We start from the raw sequence: 24746 nt of genomic DNA, 5'->3' as shown, positions 1-24746 counted from the left end.
CATGTGTTTTTTTTTTTTTGACTATCAAACATACTCACTTTGTATATAAAAAATAATGTATTGAATAAAATGTAAAGGTACTAGCAAGGAAAATATAAAACCGCGTTATTTAAATATGCACTTTGACACTGAAACGAAAAATACACGTGTTTCCAAACGGGGGGCCCACCGTGTCGCTGAAGGCTGCTCTGTTAGCCTGTGGTTTTTACGGGACAAGGCGGAATTCCTGCTTCCCCACGCCGGTGGGTGAGGTCCCCAAGGCAGGTGGGAGCATCTCCACGAGAGGTGCGGCACTGCGCAGCCCCCACGAGATGAAGGCAACTCGCCGGGAGAAGCTGAGGCTGCTCAGGAAGGCAGGAGCGCGGGCCCAGCAGCGCCAGACGCTGCAATTATTGCCGCTGGCACGTCTGCTGCAATTTTCTCTCCGCTCTTTGCTGACGATGCAGAGCGATTTGGGCTCTACATCACCGCTCCGCTCCGCTCCACGTGCGCCCGCCCCGACGCATCGCGGCGCCCCGGCCCCCGGCTCATCCTCGCGACGAGGCCATCGCGTTCCTTGGAGAGAGCCACCCTCAGGACAGCCAGTGGAAAAAGATTTTAAAAAATACATATTTTTTTTTAAAAAAAAAGTTGTTGGGTTGATAAGCGGGAAAAAAAAATCTGATAGGAAGCTGATGAGATAAAAAAACCTGGAAAGCTGCGAATTTATGAGGACTTCACACCTTCACGCCGTGTTGGAAAGCTGGGAGCTCCGTAGCTCTGAGCTGGCACCTGCAGCGACGCTGTGGGACGCGGGCCCTGAGGACACAAATCGGGACAGAAGCCTCGGGGCGCCCTGCGGCCGGCAGCACCGTGGCACCCTCCTGACGCTGCCAGGGTCCCTCCCTGCCGTCCTGCGCGGGCCGCGTCTCGGCCCTTTCAATTTTAATCGCTTTTATAACAACTGGTGGCCTCGGCCTCCATCCTGCCTGGGACACGGGGAGATTTTTCGCTGCTTTCTGCCTGCAGCCGTGTGCCTGTCCCAGCACCCTGCTGCCTCCCGCAGCTCCTCCGGTGCTCAGGCCGCGTGGCAGGGGCCGAGTGCCGCCCCGTTCCTCAGCGTTAGGCCGCTACGGCTGCCTGACCCATTTTAGCTCTTCCTGACCCATTTTTTAATATACTTCTCCTGCACATGCAATCGGTGAGCACGGGAATTTCCAACGCTCGGCTTACACAGACGTTCATGCCTATCTACCCGTAGGCACGGCGTGTTGATTTAAATGCGGAGGCACCGAGAAAATCCCGCCCTTGGCCAAGCCCCCGAATTTGTCCGACGTGTGCCTGCCTCCCACACAAGCCCTGTCCCGCGGGGCGCATCGAGGCGATCCCAACGGGATTTCTGTGTTTTCTGGGAAGACGAGAGAAGCCCGCCCCGTATCCCTCAGGCTGTATTATTTATGTCCTTCGAGAAGCAGCAACGGGGCCGCTCTGTTCGTCCACCCCGCTTGGCTGGCTTACTTAGCACGCAGGCGGCTGTATTAGCGGCCTTCACTCATCGCGGACGTCCCCCAAAATAGCAGGCAAGAGCGCGCACGAAATATTTATCCGCGATTCAGGTGTAGCAGCACTTTGCCAGCCTCCACCATCGCGCTTCGGGACCATCCACCTTCAGCGGCGGCTGGCAGGGACGTTTCTGGGGCTGGGCTGATCGATACAAGCCAGGGACGAGCGCAGGCAGGGGCTGTTAGCACGCTGCCCAAAATGTTTAGAAGGAAAGAGCCACGCAGCAAATACCAAGCCGATGGACGCTGTAAATATCCAGGCAGGACCAAGCGCCTGCAGGGCAGTGCCACTCCTGTCCGACCGAGGGGTTAAAAGGGGTTTGTGAAGGTGGGGGACCTCAGGGGACATCAGGGGACATCAGGGGACATCAGGGGACATCGCACCACCAGCCCAGGGCTGCCTGGTCCCCACGGGAGCGCCAGGCACAGCCAGGCCACGGACGCTATTTTTTGCCGGGGTCTGTCATTACCAGACATGGACAATTACTATATTTAAAGTCCCAGGCCCGTACACGGGGCCTTTTTTTATCTCAGTGAAGTACAAAGGCTATGATTGGATTTACCGACAGAAATTGTAATTATACAACACTTGTTTTGATGGATGGGTTTGCCGTAAAATACAAAATAAGGTCAAACCTTCACATTCTCTCCAGCCACGTGGCACGGTGCCTTAAAAATTACGGGTCTCGCGGTATGAGAAGGTGCTTGGAAAGCTCTTTTAGGGAAAAGCTGGGATGAGGACACCCAGAGGAGGGGGGAGTTTTGCCAAGCAGCACATCACACCGGGGACAGGGCATCAGCGAGTACATGAAATCGGCATGTCACAGGCAGCCCAGCTCTGCGCTCCTTGCACCGTGAAGCTCCGTGCCTGCAGCCCCGTGCCCCACAGCCCTGTGCACGACAGCCCTGTGCCCAAACCCTGTGCCCAAGCCCCATGCCTGTAGCTCCGTGCCCAAGCCCTGTGCCCATAGCTCCATATCCAAGCCCCAGGCTTGCAGCTCCATGCCCAAGCCCCAGGCTTGCAGCTCCATGCCCAAGCCCCGTGCCCACAGCTCCATGCCCAAACCCCATGCCCACAGTCCTGTGCCCAAGCCCGTGCCCAAGCCCCGTGCCTGCAACTCCGTGCCCAAACCCCATTCCCAAGCCCCATTCCCAAGCCCCGTGCCCAAGCCCCGTGCCCAAGCCCCGTGCCCAAGCCCCATTCCCAATCCCCATGCCCACAGCCCCGTGCCCGAGCCCCGCGGCCCCGTGCCCAGCGAAGGGTGCTCGGCAGCACCCGGCTGCGCAGAGCGTGCAGACAAAAGGCTCCTTTCTGTCCCCTACCTTTTTATAATTCCCCTCCACGTCCCGCGCGGATGCCTGCCCGATGATGTCAGCCATTCCATCACCGGCCCCGCTCATGGCCCCGGCTGCCGGGCGCTCCCCGCCGCTCCCCGCCGCGCCGCGGGGACATGGCAGCGTGGCCCCGGGCGCCCCGCTCGCTGCCGCCCGCCGGCGACGGGGCCTCGCTCACCGGGGCCTCGCCGCCTCCCCACCCGCGGCTTGCCCTAATAAAGTCAAAGGCAGCGGCCGGGGCTGATTAGCGGGAGCCGGCGGAGGAAAGCCGAGGGCTCCCTCCAGCCACTGGCAGCGCCGGGTAAAAATAGCCCCAAGCCCTCGCCGGCTGCGCAAGGGCAGGAAAAATCCCGGTGTCTTATGTCAGAGCCAGGGCCCGGTGCCGCCAGGGGACGGGGTTTTTTCTCCCCAGGTTCTCTCCGCGGGGATCGTCCCAACAGGAGCTGGCAGCGGGGCGTGGGTCCGTCGCGGGTAGCAGGGAGCTCCCAGCGGGGTGTTCCCGGCCCAAAGCGGTTCTCTCAGGTGCGGAAAAAAAAAAAAAAAAGGTTTCTAGGAGGTAGCGAGCGGAGCCCCAGCAGCCTGGGCTCGCCACCCGCCCCGCGGGAGCAGCTCCGGACGCGCAGTTCTATAGGGGACCCTTCGCAGGATGGCCCTCCCGTCCCATCTGCCCCGCGAGCCTCCGAACGTGGCGCTGCCGGCGCAGAGGTGCCGCTTTCTGCTGGGACCCAGCTACAGGTCCATCACAGCCAGCTCCAACAGCCCCGCAGCCCAAATGGCGGAGCCAGGCCCTACCGACCTCATCCCACCCCAAACCCAAACCGTGCGGAGTTCACCGGCTCCGGTGACATAGGAATTACGCCTTACTCTGCCCTGAAGTGGCAGGAAAAAAAAAATAACACCACGCAGGATTGTTTAATCCGGTTACTTTCCCAGGACGGTGCTTGTTGGTCCTCGCCTCGGTTGGGAATTGCTGCTGTCCGGGCATTTCATTATTTCTGGCCCCCCCGCCGCTGACTCCCCGTGTCATTTCCCGCTGCTCCTAAAATTAACTTCCCCTCCCGACAATGGGGACCCTGACGTCCGCTCTGATAACGCGCCTTGGCTTCTCCGAGCACCTTTGTTCAGAGTACAATGAGGCCTACGGCACCGCGCCGGTAGGCCCCGGCCCTCATTTCTTCAAGAAAAGTGTGTTTTTTGTGGTTTTTTTTTTTAGGATTCTGCAGACACGATCGGCCTGGGAGCTCCCAGGGAGGGAAGGCGGCGCACCGGGGAGGGGAAGGAGGGCTTACGGCCGGGATCCCGCAGCCTGCGGTGCCGTTGGGGTGACCGAGCCGTGCAGCCCCGTGTGAGGGCCCTGCCAGCTGCCCGGCCCCCGGCAGCCCCCCGGGACCCCCCCCGAGCAGCCCGGTGCGGGAGGAACGTCTGAGAGCGTCCCGCAGATGGGGTCCCCGGATCCCCGGGGACAAGCCCGGATCTGCCAGCATTTTGGCACACGGCATCGGGAGGGAAACCAAACGTGGCCGGAGGTGGTGGTGGGAGCACCCCCGCAGCCCTGTTGAGGGGGATTTGGGCGTCCTCCTCGGCAGCTGCTCACAGCCGAATAAAAAGTCGTCCCGAGCTCCGGAGAAAGCTCAGCCCCGGGATGGGGGCCCTTGGTGGGTGTCCCGGCGCAGGGAGCCAGCCGCTGGTGTCCGCTCCTTCCCCACGCGACGCCGAAGGCTGCCAGGGGTGCGCAGCACCAGCCCCACAGCCGTCCCTCCGGCACCCGGCGTCCTCTCGAGAGGCGCCCACAGCACCCACGGCGGGCTCCCGCGAACAAAAGCAGCAGCGGCACGGGGCCGCGCTCCAAGGTACGCTCGGCTTGGGCATCGCCGGCTGCCGAGCCCCCCCCCGGGTACGGGGGAGCACACGTCAGATTGCATCAGCTGCGAGGCGGCTCCATGGTTACAGCGGCTGCTCCTCCATTCGGCGACGGGCGATGGGAGCGCTGGGGAGAAGCTGCCAGAACCACCTGAGGCCGCTTCGCTTTTTATAGCACAAAAGGAAAACTTGTAACGGGCACGGCGAGGGCGGCTCGGCTCGGGGCTGCGCGAACGGGAGCGTGCTGCCCCTGCCAGTGCCACGGTGCTGCCGGGTGCTGCCGGGTGCTGCCGGGTGCTGCTGGGTGCTGCTGGGTGCTGCTGGGTGCTGCCGGGTGCTGCTGGGGGCCCCGCGGTAAGGATGAGGCCAGCCGGGGAGGCCAGCCTTCCAGTCGGCTCGGACAGGGCAAGGAAGCAGGCCGCTTTCGTGTTTCGTGCACTTTAAACATGCCGGTTGCTTACGAGCGCGCAAGGATCTGAATTTAACCAGGCCACGCATACCTAACGTTTGTTTGGGTGAATAAAAAGCTCCGAAACATTGCTGGCACGTGTCGGCCTCCTCCACTGGGGGAGGCTCAAAGAGAAGCCTCCAGCCACTTGCTGCTCAGGACCAGCTTCCAAACACCGCCGGTTACCGAGTTACTAGGTACAAACCCCAAATTCCCAGTGAAGTTCAACGAAAAACACCCAAAACTCTCCCCACAAAGCCAGTGCCGGTGCCCAGCTGGGACCTAAAGGTGGCCTCCACCCCGCGGTCTGCACACAGCCAGCACCGGCCGCTTGTGCGCCCTCCCCACAGATATTTTTGAGGCGGATCACTCACGGAAATCTCACCAGCACCACGTCACAGGACATTTATTTTATCGTAAAGGTCCGAATAAACCTCCTGTGAGGAGCCCCTTCAAACCGCCGTGCCCCTGCACCGCAGAGATTTGTTAAAACACAGCACTGCGAGCGGAGGGACGAGGCCGCCCGTGCCCTCCCTCTTGCAGATGCCTACCTGAGCGCTGGCACATCCAACGCTGTGCCGAAAGGCGAGGAAGCAGGGATGAGGCCAGCAACAGCCTGAGGAGCCCGGTTTTGGGGCCTGCAACGGTGCATCTCTTGGGCAACGCCGAAAATATGCGCTCACAAGACGAGCCGAAACGCCGACCAAGGCTGTAAGGCAGCGCGGTGCTGCTCAAACACACGTTAGGACAAAAGGAAACGACTTCGCCTTCACTGCAGTGTTAAGGTCCGCATTTGCACGCCGCGCTTTCCTTCTGTGCAAGCTCAGGACCCCACTGAACCCTACCCAACATGCAAGAGCCGGCACTGTTCTTGTCAAATAGTAGGAGAAAAATGGAGCCCCGAACAAAATATTTGGCACGGGAGAATTAAACAGTACGAAACGGGGAAAGAAACAACTAAGAGGAAATCACTTTTATCCTTTTTTTTCTAACGCTCGGTTTATTTGTGGCCTTCAGGGAGCGTGTCCTCATTTAGCCATCCCGCGGCGGTCTGTACGGGGTGTTTTTCCATCAGTTTTTAGAAAATCCCCGTTGGCGGAGGCGGCGGTGGCCGTGGGTATCGCTGGGAGCCCCGTGGGCACAGCAGTGTGCGGCTGGATGGGAGCTGGCACTGCCAGCCCCGGCCCCCGGGGACGGAGAGGCCAGCGGCCACCTGCTGACACCGGGCAGTGGCCCAGGAAAGGCGCTGGGGCCTCCTGGCCATGGGGCAACCAGGCTGAGCTCGAAGCGAGCGGGTCCCCAACCCCGTCCAGCCCGGCGCCCTCCTGGTGCGGGGCTCTTCTCCCAGCCCCGCTCAGGTCAGAGGTTTTCTGCTGAATTCCTCTAAACCAAACATGCCCTCGGCTTCTCCCAGCGCGTCGGCTTGTTCCTCTGTTTGTTTTGCAGCTCTCATAAATCCCAAGCAGCTCCGGAAAAGGCATGTGGGCAGGGATGCGAGGAGCGCAGCTACGCACCGCCACCCTCCTCCCCCCGCCGTGCCCAGGGCGGCCGCCAAAATCCCATCATTTCTGCCTCCGGTTCGATCCCAAAGCCGGGCTCATCAGCCACGGGGGGATTAAAACTTGGCCTGTAGGTTAATGGGCCTGGGGGGCAGGGTTTCCCTGACTCTTCGCAGTGTTTTGGGACAGATTACATTCAAAGGACCGTTTCCGCGAGCTCCGCATTCTTTCTGCCTGCCTCCGCTCTCATATTTATCGTTCGGGAGGAGAGAAAGCAGCTCGTAAACAAGCGGAGATTAAAACAGATCCAACGCGGCGCTGCTGCCACGGCACAGAACCGGGGCTGCAGCACGCAGGGAAGCTGAACAGGCCGGCACGGCCTCGGGATGCCGGGCACCGGGCACCGGGCACCAGGCACCGGGCACCCGAGGGCGGCGAGGCAGCCGGGAGCCCCGAGGTCTCAGCGTGCCGGGAAAACATCCGCCGTGCACAAACAATGGCACCATTTATTGAGGGACGAGAGCAACAGGCTCGGAGCTGCAGAAAAACCAGATCCCCTCAAGCGGGGAATGAATAAACGGGATTATTATTATTTTTTTTTTCTCCAAAGGAGCTAAAAAGGGAAATTCATTTCCAGAAGCATTTGTTAGGTTGAAAACACTCACTGCCAAAGCTTCTGAACCCTTTTCTCTCTGTATATACGTACACTCGCAGCGGTATCTTTTCCCTGCGTGATGGATTTGACAATGATGGCATTTTGCCTTGAGACACGGGCTGAAATTGGGTTCAATGCAGCTGAGGGGACACCGAGGCTGCGATGCTGCCCTGGCCAGGGCCCGGTCGGTCTCTCGGGTGCCGTCCCCGCCGGCCGGCCGTGCCCCCGGGGCATCCTGCAGCACGCACTGCACCGCACGTCCGCACCGCCGCAGCACGCTGATATTGGGGGGGGGGGGGGGGGCAACAACCTCCCCCAGGCGATCAAGCCCCCAAAATGCCATTCCCCAGGCAGGTGCACCCCTCCCCCCTCTATTCCAGGGGCCGCAGCAGCCCCCGGCCCCGCTCTCCCCACCCAAAGGATGCTCGGCACACGCAGCCACCGCCGCTGCCCCCCCCAGCTCTGCTGCTGCCCCCCCCCGGGGGCCGGGATGGGCCTTGTTGGGGGCTCAGGGCCGGGATCGTGGCTCCCCCCGGGCCGCCCCCGCTTCGCTGGGGGCCGCTGCTGGAGCTCAGCACCCCCGGGGCGGGCCCGAACCCGGAGCACCTGCATTTGGCACGGCGGGGGGGTCCTGTATTTGGGGGGGGGGGGCCTGTATTTGGGGGGGGGGGGTCCTGTATTTGGGGGGGGGGGTCCTGTATTTGGGGGGGGGGGTCCTGTATTTGGGGGGGGTCCTGTATTTGGGGGGGGGGGCCTGTATTTGGGGAGGGGGGGGCCCTGCATTTGGCCGGGGGCGCTGCGCTGCAGGGCGGCGGGGTGTGTGGGGGGGGAAGCAGCGGGGCCGCAGCATCACCACCGCGCAGCCCCCCCCGCAGCGCCCAGCCCGGCCCCCCCCCGCACCCCAAAAAGCTGCGGCAAGGCGCAGCCCCCCCCTCCCTTCACCCCCCCCCAACCCCTCCGGCTGCTCTGCCCCGCACCTCCCACTGTCCCCCCGCAAAAGCCCGGCCCCTCCCCGGCCCCCGTTCCCCACGGGACCCCCCCGAAGCCCCTCAGCTCCCCCCCCCCCGAGGCTCGGACCCCCCCCCGGAGGCTCGGGGCCCCCCCCCCGGCACCTGGTAGGGGCCGCTCTCCTGCAGGACCATCTCGGAGCATCCCGCGGGGAAGATGGACGCTGCCGCCCGGCCCCGCCTGCGCAGCGCCGGCCGCGGCTCCGCCGGGCTCGGGGGGGGGGGGGGCGGGCGGTGATGAGGGGGGCGCCGGGCCCAGCGCCAGCCGCCGGCTCCTTCCCTCCCACACAAAGAGCGAGCCCGCCGCCGGGAGAAGGGGGGGGGGGGGGGGGGGGGGGGGAGAACGAAAATGGGGGAAAAAAAATTAAATTAAAGCTCCCCCGGGTGAGGCGGGGAGGGGGGGGGGGGGTGCTGCGCTAAAGCAACGCCCCCGCGGCGCCGCCCCCGCCTCTCCGCGATGGGGGTGGGCACGGGGGGGCACGGCGGCGGCTGGGAGGGGGTCCCCGGTCCCCCCACGGCCCTGCCCTCCTCAGAGCCCCCCCCCCATCACCGCCCCAAATAGGGCCGGGGGCTTCGCCGGAGGCTGGGGCCTGGAGGGCTCCGAGCCCCGGCTCGGCCTTACCGCTCCGACGGCCCTAAAACTGGTGACAAGCGGGGAAAATGGGGACCCGGGCGGGTGTCCTCCCGTCCCTGCACCTGCAGCGGGCTGGGCTGCGGGTCAGCCACGGTTCGGCTTCGCCGCTTGCTCCCCGGGGTGCTGGGTACCCCGAGAGCCCCGGCGCAAGGCCTGGGGCACAGCGGGTCCTGAGCCTTGCTTGCTGCTGGATGGGGCCCATCGCAGGAGCACCGCAACACCCACAGAACCCACAGGGCACCACGACGCGGGCCCTGAGGTGCTCTGGCCGGCAGCTGGAGGCACCCCGGGGCCTGCCCTCCGTCCTGGGGTGGCCGCGTGCTGCAGGACCAGCCGTGGCCGGCTCCTCCCGCAGCCAGCTGCGGCCACGTTAGAAACGGCAACGACTGCAGAAACGCTGCACTTGCTCACAGCGCGGCTCGGGTTTGATTCCCCGCACCAGATGCGCCTCCAGAAAAAAATCGGCCTCTGTAGGAAAAAGGGCCCTGCCGCGGCTTTCTGGGCTCCTCCTTCGCGCAGCCAGGCCGGAGAAGCTGGAGCAGGGGTGGGCGGATGCAGTGCCCTGGTCCCTGTGCGTTTCGGTGATGTGGATGGAGAGGAGACCCCGGCTCCACTGCTCCCACTCACCACAGCAGGGTTCAACCCAGCCACGAGCCCGAAATCCCCTGGGAAAAGCGAGCACAGGAGCGCACGCACCTGGTCGGCAGCTTCACCACGTGTGGAAGGTGCTAATAAAAGAAAAGAGCCATGGAAGCTCTGCCTCTTGGGATTAGGTTTAAAAACGAAAGACGAGTACCCCAAATGGCCCAAACACAGGCTCAGATGGCTGCTCCATTTGAATGAAGTGAGCCACAGTGTCGGCAGCCCTAGTTATTGGGGCCTCACTTCAACAAATTCAAAAGAAAAAAACATACTGTAAGTCTTGAAGAGAGCCTGGTTTGCAGCCAGGCTTTTCCTCCAGGCCCGCGGTGCCCTCAACGGGGAGCACACGGAAGAGGCCAGACATCGGCCTCAGCCCAGGGGTTTGCTCCTCTCCTCCGGGCCGGTTTGCCATCGCCCGCTCGGCAGCGAGTCAGGCGGGTAGGTAATAATTAATGCAAGGCCTGATTAAATGGAGGGAAAGCTTCCTGGCGGCCGTCCAGGCGGGTCAGTGTGGCACGATGCCCCCGGGTGCACCGAGCGCTGCTGCCCTCCGCAGACGCACGACCCAGCGGGAAGACCCCAAAACACCCCAGGACCCCCAGTGGCCCCTGCCAATGGGGAAGAGAAGCCCGGGGGCATTTGCACCACCTGCTTTTGGGTTTCCTACTGAGGCTTCTTCTGCCGAGGGCTTGGGGAGTGGGGAGATGCCTGTGCTGCAGAGGGGACAGCTCCCCCTTTGCCCAGCATGGAAAGAAAACGCGGCTTTACCAGGCACTGAAATCCCCGTGGTTAAACGTTAGGGCTTCATTGCTTATCCCCCTACAGAAGGAGAAAACACCCGGCATCCCCAGTTCTGGGGGAAAATATGTAATTTCCGATTCTGTGCACATCTTTCAGGATTTTTCCTTTAACCTTCCAGTAAGCCATCACTTAATCGCCATGCCCTGGCCCCTTGCACACCCGTGGGGCACGCACAAGCCTGGAGCTGCCCACGGTCAGCCCCAGGGCACCGGTAACGGAGCCGGGCAGCGCGCGCAGGTTCCCAGCACTCCCAAAGCCATTGCTCCGCAGGGAGCAGACCCTGCAATACAGCTGCACCCTCGCAGGAAAGCCGAGCACTCCTGACTGCGTAGCCGGGGCGGGCAGGGAGCGGGGCACGTTCTCACCGCCGCGGGAAGGAAGTGAAGAAATGTGGGTACCTCACAGGAAGCCGCAGCCAGCCCTTTCCTTGTGTATTCAGAACTTCCCACTGCCCCACGCGTCTATTTTTATGCGTGCCCCGCACCACGCGCTGAGCCCCCCGCGAGCACCGCTCCTGCACTGAGCCAGGGCCAGCGCTGGGGTTGCTTTGCCCCGATGAAAACCCCACAGAGTTCCTACAGGACGGCGTGCCCCAGCCTTCACACAACTGGGAATCCCATATGGCATCACGGGACTTCATCTACATTTGCTGACGATTTACTGGGAGTTATGGATTTAGCTCCTCTTTAAGCCAAGCTAAAGCTTCTCCAGGGTTTAAATCTAGCAAGAAGAAAAAAAAAAAAAAAAAGATTATTTTTTTAATCGGTTAATACTAGAAATCTCCTTGGAAAGGGAAATACTTGTTTGGATTACATTCATGTGTAATGCTGTAGCCACTGCTTCTTTATTGAGGAAAGACGATGCTGAGCTGTTTTCCATCATTTTGGACATGTTACTCCTCCTTACGAGGAGGTAATTCTCAGGTGATTTAAAAATCCAGACAATACCTGTCCCTCTTCCATGGACTTTTTATTTCCACACAGGTTTCTGCAGCCTTTTACAGCAAGAAGCTTTACAAAACCCTCCCAAAGCACAGGGGTGCCAAAGATAAATATTTAGGATAAAATCTTGTGCAATGAAACATCAGAATAAAACTCTTCTTCTTCCTCTTAGAAGACCAAATGTGGCTTTATCAGGAAAATACAGGAATAAACAAAAACAAAAACATTCTTCAGTGAATTTCTATTCTTTTGGAATTCGTATGAGTTGGGAATGAAAGAGCACCAGGAAAGGTGCTGTTGTGTTGTTGTGCTTCACGAAATCCTCTGTCGTGTTCTTATTTTGATGCAGAAGTTACGCAGAGGTTATGATGCACATCTTGCAACCTTAACTTTCTTGCGGGCCATTTTCAGGGGTAAGAGATTTACGCGGAAAACTTTCTACGTGTCCCCCAGACAGCACCTGTGGCTTTACACGACCCAACCGCAACTTTCTATTCCCTCAAAACACGGAGCAGAAGGCTGCAGAAACTTCGCTCTCCCATTATGATCCCCCCCGTGCACAGGACGGTGAATGCTTTACAGCGAATTAGAGTGATTAATTTCAGCCACCCAAGTGTTTGCAACTTTCTGGTGATCCAAAAGTGAGGAACCATGCAGCACACCCTCAGACTTTTCCACGGAGCTGATCTGGAAAGACGCGCTGATACAGCTGCATGGGCTAAATTTTCAATTGTGCGATTCATAAGCTGGCTCGCACGTGCTTAATAGAGAAGTTACAAATGGCCTGATGATTAGTAGGTATGATATCCCACCAGTTATTTACTGCTAATGAATGGAGAACCATTTCTCCATTCTCATTGCTAATGAGCACGGTGAGATAGCAACCGAAAAGCTTTCGCTGCCTCCCTGCAATTTTATTTATGTTCTTAAGAATGAGCTGTTCCTTCAGAAATGCGATATTCGCATTATGCAAAATGCTATGGCGAACGCGAGCTTTCCAACAGAACAATATAAAACTGCAAGGTTTTGTATTAATATAAATAAATTAAAATGCTACAATCCACCTTGCTCTGCAGCGCTGTTTCTTTGGGAGAGGATTTGTAACGAATTCCATCGGCTACAAATAACTTTCCGCGCTTTTGGCCTGTACCCACAGACGCGCGCGGTGCAGACCTGATGCATGTTGGAAAGCTGCTTTTTGGGACCAGCTGCCACAAGCCCCGGCCCGTCGGTCCCAGCACCTCATTTCTACATCCTCTCACCCGAACCAAAATTAAACCCCGCCCGCAGCACAAACGCGGGGCAGCACCAAGCACAAGGCCCCCTCAGCACCCTCTGCAGACAATTACACGACTTCACTGACCAAAGATCGTAGTTTTCCCCTTTCGTGCCCTGCTGCTCGATTTCCGACAAAACAAGGCTATATTAGTCCTGCCCAAAGGTGGGGAGTGGTAGGGAGGCAAAATAAATGGGCTTTCCTAATCTCCAGCTGGATGGTGAGAAGGAGTAGGGGAAAGTAGGGGGGCACTTACAGCTCTCACTCTCGGGTTTTTGCTCAGCAAAGCCCATTTTCTGCACTAAGATGTGCATTTTAATGGCACGCTAGGAGAAGAATTGGAGCATTTTCCAAAGATATGAGAAGAAAGGAAAAAAAAAAAAAAAGGTATGAGAAGAAGGGGAAGAGGGAGAGAGATTTCCCCTGAGATGATGAAGAACCGTGCGGCCTTCAGCTTCCCCAAACGGGGACACGAGGAGTTACACGGAGACGTTCATGAGTCAGGTGCAGAAACCCAAACCCCACACCCCGAGCTCCGCACCCAGCAACCCTTCAGCAGCCTGGGGATGTGGGCACCAGGGCAGCCAGGAGCAAGTTTGGGATTAAAGCCCAATTTGGGATTAAATTGTGACAACGTCCCTGAAACTCCAGCCCGGCCATGCAGGAGTACAGACACACGTATAACCAGCGTTTATACCCACAGGCAATTCATTTGTCTGCGGCGTGCTGCATGCCAGCAGGCTGTAGCTGCCCTTGTCTGATAACAAAAATCAGCCCCCAGTTATCAGCGAAGGCCCCGAGCCCAGAGGACCGTGAGGGCAGCACATGTGGGTGGCGCCAGCACCGTTCTGGGATTATTCTGGGATTATTCTGGGATTATTCCGGTATCGGTCGCCTCGAGCCTGCCTGTCCCATTCTGTTCCCCTCCTGCTTTCCAGCAGGGAGCGTCTGGGAGGCTCGGGTAGGGGCTGGCTTTATAAGGGAACTCACTTGAATTGCCAAGCAGGTGGTAAAAGCCCGGAACAGGGACTTAGAGGCTGAAGAAATACGCAGACCACGCTACCAAGACACTCAGAAATTAAAAGTTTCTTTTTCAAACCCAGCCAGATCCTATAAACACGGGGCACAAGGACACGCCGATAAGAGCAGTGCCCTCTAACTGCTTCCTGAACACAGGCAGGAGCGCACCAGGACAGCCCTCGTCTGAGTCACGGGCACGACAGAAATAAACAGGCGGGGATTTCTTGCCCCGTTTTGAAGTTCGCTGTCTGTAACTCAGCTCCTGCTGACAAAGCCTAGCGGAAATCTACTTTTTTTTTTTTTTTTTTTGGTCTATTTATCCTATGCACACACCTTTCCAAAAATTAATAAGCCCTCACAGAGCTTCACCCCCCTGAACTGCTGAGATCGAGGCTTTTTGGAAGTCTGCGATTGCCGCGTGGGAGCAAACCCAGATCTCAGCCCTCAGAACCCGGCTCTCGCCGTCTGTTTCACATTTGCGATCCTTAAGAAAACGGCTGCAAAGTCAGTCCTGCGAGCTGGACTCCCGACTTGAGAAAGCAAAATAAATCTTGGGGTCACATTTAGGAGAGGGGCACGTTCTGAAACGCCGCCGTCAGCAGCAGCTCCCTGCCCGGGCCTGGCGCCTCAGCTCCCCACGCAGGACTCGCAGGCAGGCACAAGAGGGCCGAAAGCACGGCGTGCCGTGCCGTGAGAGCCGCTGACAGGGCCGGCACGCTGAGCGTGAGGACGGAAAACTCTAAAAATAACAGGATAAGCAAGGGTGGATCCCAGCTGAGCCTCGTTAGTCATGGAGAGAGGGAGTCACAGCCGGCGGCGAGGCAGCTCCATATAAGAGCAAGAGAAGGATGCTCCTCGCCTCCCAGCTCCCATTTTTCACTCCCCCACTTGGCCGCAGGCTCCTGCTGCCAGCAGGCTGAGCGCTGGGAGCCCGCAGCTCTTACAAAGCACAGAGCATCCCTGCCTGCGGGTTTTTAGGGCCAGGTGTGACGTGAGGTGTTTCCTCCGTGTGGTGTTTCCTCCCTCCCGAAGCCGAGGGGTGGATCGATAACCAAACACCAATGATCCGGGTTAACCCCTCCAAGCCCTGACAGCCCCCTAACCCCCCTCTCCTTCCCCCATTAGTGCAATTAGGGCACTAATTGCAGGCCCAGCAGCAGCCCCCGGCCTGCCCGGCTCCACCCGACCAGGCCCAAAGCCAGCAGGAACGTGCCCGCGGGGGACACACGGTGACAGCCCCGGCCCTGCGGCCTCCCCCAGCGATGCTCAGCTGGAGGGAAGGAAACGTGCCTGGGGCTGGCAGGCAGCAGCTCCTTGTTCCCGGGCCAGAAAGCAGAGAATCGCCGCCCTGCTGCGGGCAGGGGCCGGCTGCTGCCTGGCTGGGGGCTGCCCTGAGCAGAAGAGGAGCCGCAGGCTGCGTTCCTTTCCCCAGCCCCCCTTTTTCAGGGGAACTCACGTGCACACCTTTTGCAAACAAACCCGTGTTTTTCCGAAGCCTTTGGAGCTCCGCAGCAATCAGCCAGCAGCACGGCTACTGATACGCCTTTCTCAGAAGCTGTTTCTATGTCTCAGACTCCCCCTACAGAGAAATGACAGGCTGTATTTTTTTTGCGGTTTACCAGGCTACCTCTGCGAAAGGAACGGGGGGAAAAGCTGCCCATGGGAAGAAAACGGTCAGGGCAGGAGGTTCTCGTTGTGCCACGCAGCTTCCCTCCCCATCACCCCCGACAGGAGCCACGGGCCATGAGCAGAAGGCCAAGCAATGGCATTTTAACTTGGACTGACCAGGCAGAAGCCACATTGCCCACTGCAGCTTGCACCGGGCTGGGGGCTCTGCAAACCAGCCCCTGGCTACGGGGCAGCCCCTCTGCAGGCCCGGGCTTTTGGGATCGCCCAGCAAAGTGCCCCCAGGGCAGCAGGGACCTGTCCCCGGAGCGTGTCACCAGCTCGGAGTAGGCAGCAGGCCTGGCCTGAAGCTGGTGGCACAGCTTGGTTTTCATTTTGATGGGGGAGAGGGTGAACGGCTGGCGATGCTCTCGGGCAAGTACCTGAGCCGTGGGAGGAAAAAGAGAAGGCGATGATAATGCTGGCTACTACAGCAAAGCAATGCCAACCCGCAGTTACAAAATAAACGGCCCTGGGAGCAGGCGGGTGTCAGTCCCCGATGCTCAGGGGGAGCAGCTCTGCTGCAACGTGGGAAGCGGCAGCGGTATGGCCAAAATGCTGGGTATTTCTGGTCGCCCGCACTTGGGCAAGTTCACTTTACCAGAGGGTGTTATTTCCCCACGAAACACGTGCTCTTGGATGTTTTCATTCACCAGGTTTCATCCAGACACATTACTTCATCAAGGAAAAAACTTCCCATGAAGCTACAGTTACTGCTTCGAGCCAGCTGCCCCTGTCTCAGGGCTGAAATCCTGTCCCTCCGGCACCGCGGGAGGGCAGGGGCTGATCCAGATTTCGGACAGCTCTGGGCTCGGTTCCAGTTTTGTTTGGTGCGAAACACAAACATAAGAGTAATTAGCACGCATACCGTAAGTGGTATGTCATGTCCTACAGACAACATCAGCAGTAAGTTTAAATATAAATCCCCTGCTCCAGAAGGCTCTGCATCAGGACCAGGACGTGCAACGAGAGCTCTGCAACCCACAGAGGGGTGCTCACACCCCGTGCCTTCAGCCGCGACGGCGGGGACGCGGCCACCCAGCTGTCCCAGCTCTTAGGACACCTCCGTGCACACCACCATGGCCACTAAACCCAGTGGCCACCTCCTCAAAGCCCTCCAGGAGCTTTCTGGCGCCGCAGAGGCTCTCCAGCATCTATTATTAATATCAGTAGTTTCAATGTTACGAACCTTCAGCTAATTCTGCGTCCAAATCCATTTCATTAGTACTCAAATGTGCAGCTAACAAGGTGGGAGGGACTGTGAACAAACTGCAGGAGAAGATGGGAGCTGGGAGCGACCCTGGAGCTGCAGGGTGGCTCTGCAGGGACAGCATCGTGTCCTTAAAACAGCTCCACACGGGAGGCCAGAACGGGAAACTGCCCAGGAGCAGCACTGCAAAAGGGAACGCGTATTTTACAAGACTTTCAGTGCGTGCCCTGATCAGCGTGTACTTTCCGCTGCAGAGCACCAGGCAGTTGGGAAGCTCTTGGAGATGTTTCTTCAAGGTTACAGCTCCCAGGTCAGCCTCCGTAAGTGACGAGCTGGGAGATATTGAAGTTAGGAGCCCAGTGCTGCCGTGCAAGCACCAGGGCTCGCACCTCTGTGCTCGGCCAGCCAAGCTGCCGGCTGCCCTGCGGGAGAAGGGCGCACATTTGCATCTGTCTTTTCTCGAGCATTTTGACATTCCTCTTTTCTCTGCTTTGCTGCAGCACGACATAAATCTTTTTGTTAGAGCTGTCTGCCCAGGGGAAGGCTGGAGTCAAACAGCATTTAAGGCTCGAGCACAAAGCCTTCACCCAACAGAAAATCCTATTTCACAAGGTCCAGGTGAAAACTTCCACCCATCCTCTGCCAGTCACTCGTGCTCAGCCCCCTGCGGTGTCATTGCCACACCGCTCCCGCGCGCGTCTGTGCAGCCCTGTAACTAAATGGGCTCGAGCAGCTCCTCATATTCCCAATCCAGAAAAAAACACCCGACCCTCCCCACAAAAAGTCTTCCCCATAAAAAAAGGGCCTCTTTCACCTTTGCAAGTCACAGCTAGAAGTTGGCTTTGCAGTTTTCAGCCTGAGAAATAAAAGATGAGGAAGCAGCAGAAGAAAGAAAAGGCCAGCCAGCTTGTGTCAGCCTGCACGCCAAGCTATTAGACATTGACTATTAATGTCTCTATGCAAGGCATAGAGAACTCAGTGAGGAAACATGATTCACAGATTACTTGTTTTTAAACTGCGAAGATCAGTTTATCATCAAATTCCTATCAGGCACGGAAAACAGGAAACACGATGGCCACACATGACCCAGGTACAGAATCCTGGTATTTCCCCAGGTCCCTCTTTAATAAATTCAATACAGGAGTTACATTAAATAAAAAGTTTAGATTAAATTTTTAATAACTCACTAAAAGCATTTCAATCCCCTACGGACCGTACATACTACCAGCTTTTGTATGCAGAGAGAATTAAGCACTTTAATATAGTTTTCTCCCTCTCTCTCTCTCTCGGTTTTGCATTGCCACCTACTAACCGAGAGCATTACATCTCATCCCCACACTTCCCTTTCCCCAGCCCCTTCGAATTGCAGTTATGTCCTCCAGCTCAAGTGAGCGCTTGGATTTCATTTTAACAAAGCACAGACAGGTTCAAATAAATGGCTTTCGTGCAATTTTCTCATTTAAAGGAGATCTATAGATCACTGAGCAGGAAACCGAAATTGGTGATATAAATAAGATCTACTACTGCTGTGACGCAAATGACTCCATAGGCGTGACAGGGAAAGACAAAGTGGACAAAAATGATACAAGTACTTGAAAAAGCTGGAAACCCTTGAAGACAGCAGCTATTACGGAGTGCTCCCATCTCAGGCAACAACTGAAGCTCAGGTAACACAACCCAGGAACTCATTTCCACCAAAGCCATTAACGCTTTGCTTACAGAATTAGGATTGATTTGGGATAAAGGTTAGCTGGAAGAAAGATTTCCAAAGCTGGCGCTGGTTTATTTCAGTTATACCTAAGGATGCTTCTCATGCAAAAGTGGAATTATCCGACAATTAGCGGCCAAAATGTACTGAGGCCCACTGCTGGAGAGATTGCAGCCGCTGCTCAGAAGTATTATTCCTCCGTGCTACTTGTGCCTGCTCCGCCTGGCTTGGGTGACCTTACTGTAACAACAGCCTGCAGCCATAGAAACTCACCGTCCACACTGGCACACGCTGGAAATCACTGAACTGACCAGATTATGTGATTATCCTGAGCAGCTGCTTGCTGTAGGAGATAAATATCTATACAGAGGCACGGGGAGAAACCGGGATAGCAGACTTCCTTCCAGAGGCAGCTGTAGCTGACTTCCATAACCGCACCGTGGAAGCACATGTACCCTAACAACAGCCTTTCCCTTTGAAAAACAGAAATAAAGGCTGTTTTTTTTTCTGACCAAATACGACGTTTTCAGCAGACCTGTTTAGCACTGCCAGGTTCGCAGGACGTGGAGCACTGGGTACTGTGGAAGCAGCATTCCTAGAAGCATGTCATATTTAAAAGTAACCTCTAAAATACATCGTGCTGTCTGGAAAAATGCCGTTTTCATTTAAATTTAATACTTCAAGCAGCTCCTGCCCCTCTGCGTTGGCAGTGGGCACCGATGGCTGGCTCCGTGCTGCCTACAAGACCTGGGTGCAGCTACCACGCGTGGCTGAGCAGCCATTTCCAACTGCAGGAAATCCCAAGCAGCAGGCCCTGCGGAGGGTCAATTTGCATGGCAAAACCTACGTGTTTATTTGTTAAACTAGTTGCCAAACACAAGTTTCTTAAGGCAAGGAAGAAATCCTTTCGTTTCAGCAGGGGGAGTCGCACAGCCTTCTGAACACAAAGCGCTTGGGCGCTCAGAAAGCTTATTTTACGTGCTTAGCCAAAAGACTGGAAAATGGTTTGTTTCACACATTAGCGTTTACAAAACAGATCACACAGCGCAGGGGAGCCCATCCTTGCTTTCTGTGTGTCCTTTGCTTTCTTAGGACGAGAGGCAAACCCCGAGCGTCCTTCACAAGGCAGCCACCCCGAGAGGCGCTGGCCCTGGGCCGCGTTCCCGGAGGAGAAAAGTTCATTGCCAAGAGGGAGAAAAGAGCGCGTGCTTGGGCGCAGATAAGGGCAGCGCTGCGTGCGTGTGTGCCCACACAGAGAATAAATCGTGTGGGACGGCAGTGACGGGACACTTCTCCGAGCGGTGTGGTGCTTTGCTCTGCCGCCCGGCCCCCCGCCTGCGCTGCGGGCAGCACGCTCGCCCCTCGCTCCTGGCCCAGTGCTCCACGGCACAGCCACCAAAGCCTGTCCCCCGGTGGCAGTAGGCATGTGGAAAGCAGGATGCCCCTTTTTGCTACTGGGGGAGACGCAGCAGGGCTAACCTCTCCCAGACACCGTTCATCAGACCAGGTTGTGGTGGGAGAGCCACGAAGCTGCCCGCCTCAGCGGGGGACGGGCGCCGGGCTCCCTGCCCCGCACCAGGCCCGGCCTTCTGCTGGCAGCCCCCAGCCCTCGCCCTCCTTCCACTTTGGGCACAAACTTTGGAAAATAAGCGAGGAGGCTGCTGCGGGATGGGTGCTGGATCACAGGAAGGGCAGCAGCTGCCCCATGCCCAGTGCCCTGCCCACGCAGCTGCCGCAGCCTCTGCCGGCTCCGCCATCGGCCCTCCCGCTTGCCATGGTTATTTGATTCTCTTTTGCCACGTTCCCACAGGAGTCCGAGGGGCTGGTGGGCTCTGTAGTTGTATTCTTGAGCCTTGGGCTCAAGGCTTTGCCAGCAGCGGCCCTGGCAATGAGGCCTGGCCTGCAGCTCGCCTGGCCTTGGAGCGCTCCTCCGCAGATCCGAAACGTGTTTTGAGTTGCACCGAATAAATACTCGGTCTTTCTATGCCTGTTAATACACTCCGCCTATAATTTCTCTCTTCCCATACACCATGATTACACACGCACCAGCCCTGGGTAAGCACCAGCCCTGCAGTAGCTACCGTCCTTCAGCGGTAAAATAACGGGTTTTGCACAGCACAGGCCAATTCCGAGAGCTGAGAACCGCTAACCCCTTCACTTAGCACACCCAATATGCAAGAAAAAAAAAAAAAGCCTAAGTACATAATTATTATCCTATCAAGTGTTCCTGCTGCCTGCTGCTGTTTCAACCCCAGGTATCGCTTCTGTGTAAGTGGAAATCTGGGGCAGCGCTGGAGGCGCCGGAGGGCAGGGGACGCGGCTCCTGCGGCAGAACGGCTCCGTCTCGGGGTTACGCTGGCAAAACCCTGCTCTAAGGCAATCCAGATTTTGACTTGCATAAAAGCCGACTTCTCTCTTTAGAAACCTTCAGTGTTTGCTATTTTCTATACCAAATACCCCAAAATCTGCTTAAAATATGCTCAGCGACCTTACGACAGGCAGCATCATGAAGGGCGTTTTTTGGCATCGCACACGAGCACATGGCAGAGGGTTTGCTGCTGCCTTCGCTGCTGTCAGCATTTCACTCACCCCACTTCTCAGCTCGTTTTGGCGATTTCTACATAACGTATGAAACGGTCACTTACCAAACGGCCAGGGAGCACCGCCAGCTTGCTGGTGTCCATAACACAGCGTAGTTACCATAATATTAATACTCAGATAAAGGAGAATCATTCATCAAAAAGAAATCCGCATGCTGTCACCCCACGTATTTAGCACTTTCTATAATGAAAGGCTTTGCGGCAGCAACGGAGATGGAGTTTTTGCCCAGGATTATTAATCGTGGTCATTTTGCCCGGACGGGTCTCAGCAGCAGCAAACATACATCTCCCCCATCCATGTAATTACCGACGCTCCTCCCGAAACAAGCCCTTCAGAGTACCTGGAGCTGTTTTCTCAGCTTAATGACACAGCACACTTTGGCAGGACCATTAATATCTTGCCAGCCTCACCTAACCTTTGAGCTGGGTGGAAGGCGGCCAAAGTACGCTGCCAGCTGGATGCAGAGGCGGCCGCCACGCGCAGCCTCGCTGCGGCACGTCACCTCGCGGGGACACCGCGCGCAGCCACCCCGCTGCCTGGCCGAGTTACGCCTCTGTCCGAAAGGCGTGCCTGCCTCGTCAGCTGGGCCCCGAAACGAACGGGCTGACCCCGGAGCACCTCTCTCACCCAAACACTCACGTTCCTCTCTCCAGTCGCCGTAGGAGGAGTTAATGGTCAAAGCCGGTAAATGGAAGAGCCCTGCTGCATGCAACTGCTGCCAGGTGGGGACAGGAGGTCTGGCAGTGCTCCTACGCGGCAGGAATGACAGAAATGCAATTTCTTGCAAGCCACGAGTTTGATTTTGAAAATGAGCGTGTCAGAAGTTAACGCACTGACAGTTCTCGTCGGGGGAAGATGCCTGCCGGGCATCGCAGCCCTGCCGGTTGCTCCCTGCTCTCAGCCAGCATCACACGTCACCGAGGGACGGAGAGCCTAACGCTTTAAGTGAGCTCCATCAAGCAGCTCTTACTTATTTTAAGTGAGAAGAAAGCCACTGCCAACCTCGCCAAGCAAACATTTGCTCCCTAAATGCCGGAGACGAAGCACGCAGGCAGCGCACAGAGCTCTGCAGCGAGCAGCACCGCGGCTCCCGTTTGACCCCAGCCCGTGACCGACAGCCAGACACTCCACCAGAGCCAGACCCTGCCCTGGCCAACTATTAAATCATTTCAAGATTTAATCCTGGACCATAATATCTACTTTGAAATCGTCTCCATGGGCAGCAGGCCACGGTTAACCGCTCCTTGGAGCGGAGCAGGAGCACTGCGCCCATCTCCTCTAAATCACGACAGCCTGGAGAGCCAAGTGATTCAGAAGGAAACAAATTTAACTTCCCAACACAGTGAGCATGTTCTGCAGAAAGCAGGAGCCCACACGCCCGAGGGCGAGGTACAAGCCTGGGCAGACCGTGCTGAGGCACGACGCGTTATATATACCGCCAAAGGTACCGGGTATCTGGCATCTGTCTGTCTCGGCAGCTTACGTAGGAACATGCCAGCGATGAGAAGGGAAAATACAGACTCCGACACACTCCCACCCGTGCACAAGTCCTGGAGGCTGCAGGGACAAGCTTTTATCACTGCCTGCAAGGAGCCTGTTCTGCGGGCAGCACCGTTCATTCGGCAGGGCCATCCATCTCCGGGCCGTCGCAGCGCCGAAGCCCCGTTACGGAGACGAGCCGCCTGAGCCACCTCCTGCCTTGGGAGGGTTTTTTTAATCGACTACGGAACGTGCGGATATTATTTTTCAGAAAGCACACGCCATTGATTGTAATTACCGTCCTCGGAGATGCAATGGAAAGAAAATGAAAGCTATTAATGCTGGTTTTGACTTCATTAGAAGCAGCAGTGAAACTGCGAGCACAAGGCATTGCTTCCTGCGCACCTCCGCGGCCCCGAAGTGCCACAAATCGCGGCGCGGCACATTTGTTCCTGCCTCTGATACGGGCAGGAGGTGGGCAGGGAGAGAAGCCCCGGCAGCGGGCTTCCTGCAGCCGCCTGATGAGATCGGTCCCAGCATGTCGCCAACCTTCAACCCCCTTTGAGAACTGACGGGATTTCTCCTCCAGCAGGCGGGAGAGCCGTCTAACGCAGCGTGACCTGGCTCGACAGACCGTGCTTGCAGGTGGCCCCAACACGTCGGCGAGGCCTGTCCCAAAAGAAACCGTCCCCTGGAAAGCCGGGAAGGATGCACAGCCACACGGCCCCGCTGCAGCAAGGCGCCGTGAGCTCCACCCGGCCTTCCTTCCCTTCCACCTCGCCCGGCTAGGGACGGGAAACGCTCGCCCCTCATACCAGAACCGGCAGCTCTCAAGCACTTTTTTTTTTTTAAAGTCTCATTCTCAAAAAACGTCACAAAGGAGACGCGGCAGAGCCGTGAAGCCGAGAAGCAAACAGCCTGCTGCCCTCCCCAGCACCCTGCAACCACCGCACGCCCGACGGCGGCACGGCGGGACCAGGCTGCAGCAGGGCGCAGCCTCCCCGCGGAGCACACTGAAACCCAACCGGAGGTAGCTCCCTGCAGAGAAACAACTCCTCTCCAGTTTCACAGTTGCTCAGGATTTTGTTTTTCTTAATAAAACGTCTACGCTGGGCTCCTGTTAACATATGCCAGCCGAAGACACGCTTCCCCTCCCAACAGCGGCAGCTCCCCACCTCGTCCCTGTTGACGAGATCCTTCTAGAGCACGCCGACCAAGGCCTTAACGCTGAAATTTCTCTTTTTTCCCTTTTTCAAACCGATTCGTCTCGCGGTTGGAGCCAACTAGCCCATCGTCTTACTGCCTAGGTCCACCTTGCGGTTTCCATGCTCACAAACGCTGGGGTTTCCAGCAGGCAAGACAAAGACAACATTGCGTCATAAACGGCAAGATGCCGAACCTTAGGAAAATGTCAGGGTCACGGATAAAAACAAACAATCAGAAAGATTTTCTCTTCGAGCTGACGGCGGCGAGCCGTTAAGGCACCGCGTCCCCCCGTCCTGGCGTCACCTCTGACATCCGCCGTCACTCCGAACCCGAGCCATGGGAGGTCTGTGGGACTAGGAGGTGCCACCCGGCCACGTGTCCCACCCCAGCAGGGCCCGAGAGGACTTTGGTGGAGAGGAAACGCACCTCTCCCGCGGGGAAATCAGAGCAGCGGAGCTCGGATTCCTCCTCCCCCCGTCCTGGGTGTGGGTGGACCCCGGTCCCGGAGCCTCCAGGAGCATCCCAGGCTCCTGTGGGACAGGAACGTGCCCGGACGGAGAGGGGCAAGAGCATCGCAGCGCCACAAACCACAGGAGCTGTTGTTCCTGGGGCTCCGAGAACTCCGTTCGGGGTTTGGGTGGAAAACTGAGGACGGGGGGGGTTTCCACCTGGGCTGCCAGCTCAGGCTGCGCAGCGGGGAACCCGGGCTGCGGGCAGGGAAGGAGACCTCCTGCGGGCACAGCGCCGGGTGCTGGGCCTGAGGGCACGGCCACACAGCCCGGCTCGGCGGGGTGAGCCCAGGAAAAGCCTTACGGGCACGATTCCGTAGGTGAGACCTCGCCTCGCACAGCACGTAACCGGAGGCAAAGAGTTTCCAGCAGCGCTGCTGCTTCCGGCAGCCGGGGCGGCAGGAGTTTATCTGATAGCGCTGCAGAGGAAAGCCTCCGAGCCACAAGAAAAGCACTTTTTTTAAAAAAAAAAAAAAAAGCTGAGTTTCTGCACGAACGAAGGTTACCTGTCTGGGTTCCTCCGAGCACCGAGGCCACTCCATTCAGGCCTCGGAAGCGCGGCCGCCCTCCCGCTGCTCTGGGAGGGAATCCATCCCCGCCAGCACCCGCCCAGATTTCTCCGCAATTAAGTTGCTGAGCCGAGGATTTCGGGGAAAACCCCCGAGCTCCCCGCGGCCGGGAGATGACTCCGCAGGACGCGAGGGGCCGG

General features: G+C 57.7%; 1 protein-coding gene and 1 long non-coding RNA gene across 2 annotated transcripts in view; both read right to left on the bottom strand.

Annotated features, from left to right (window-relative positions):
* LOC308199578 (IQCJ-SCHIP1 readthrough transcript protein-like) overlaps window positions 1-24746 on the bottom strand; it is a 97733-nt gene that overhangs the window by 10494 nt on the left and 62493 nt on the right.
* Window positions 13738-24537, bottom strand: LOC308199581. The gene is made up of 2 exons (XR_013954717.1): window positions 24231-24537; window positions 13738-24196 (listed from the first exon to the last, which is right to left on the bottom strand). It is a non-coding gene; the product is annotated as an uncharacterized lncRNA (long non-coding RNA).

This window comes from Anser brachyrhynchus (assembly GCF_964034855.1).
Source record: "Anser brachyrhynchus genome assembly, chromosome: 9".
NCBI lineage: Eukaryota > Metazoa > Chordata > Aves > Anseriformes > Anatidae > Anser > Anser brachyrhynchus.
This window is presented reverse-complemented; position numbering and strand designations above follow the sequence as displayed.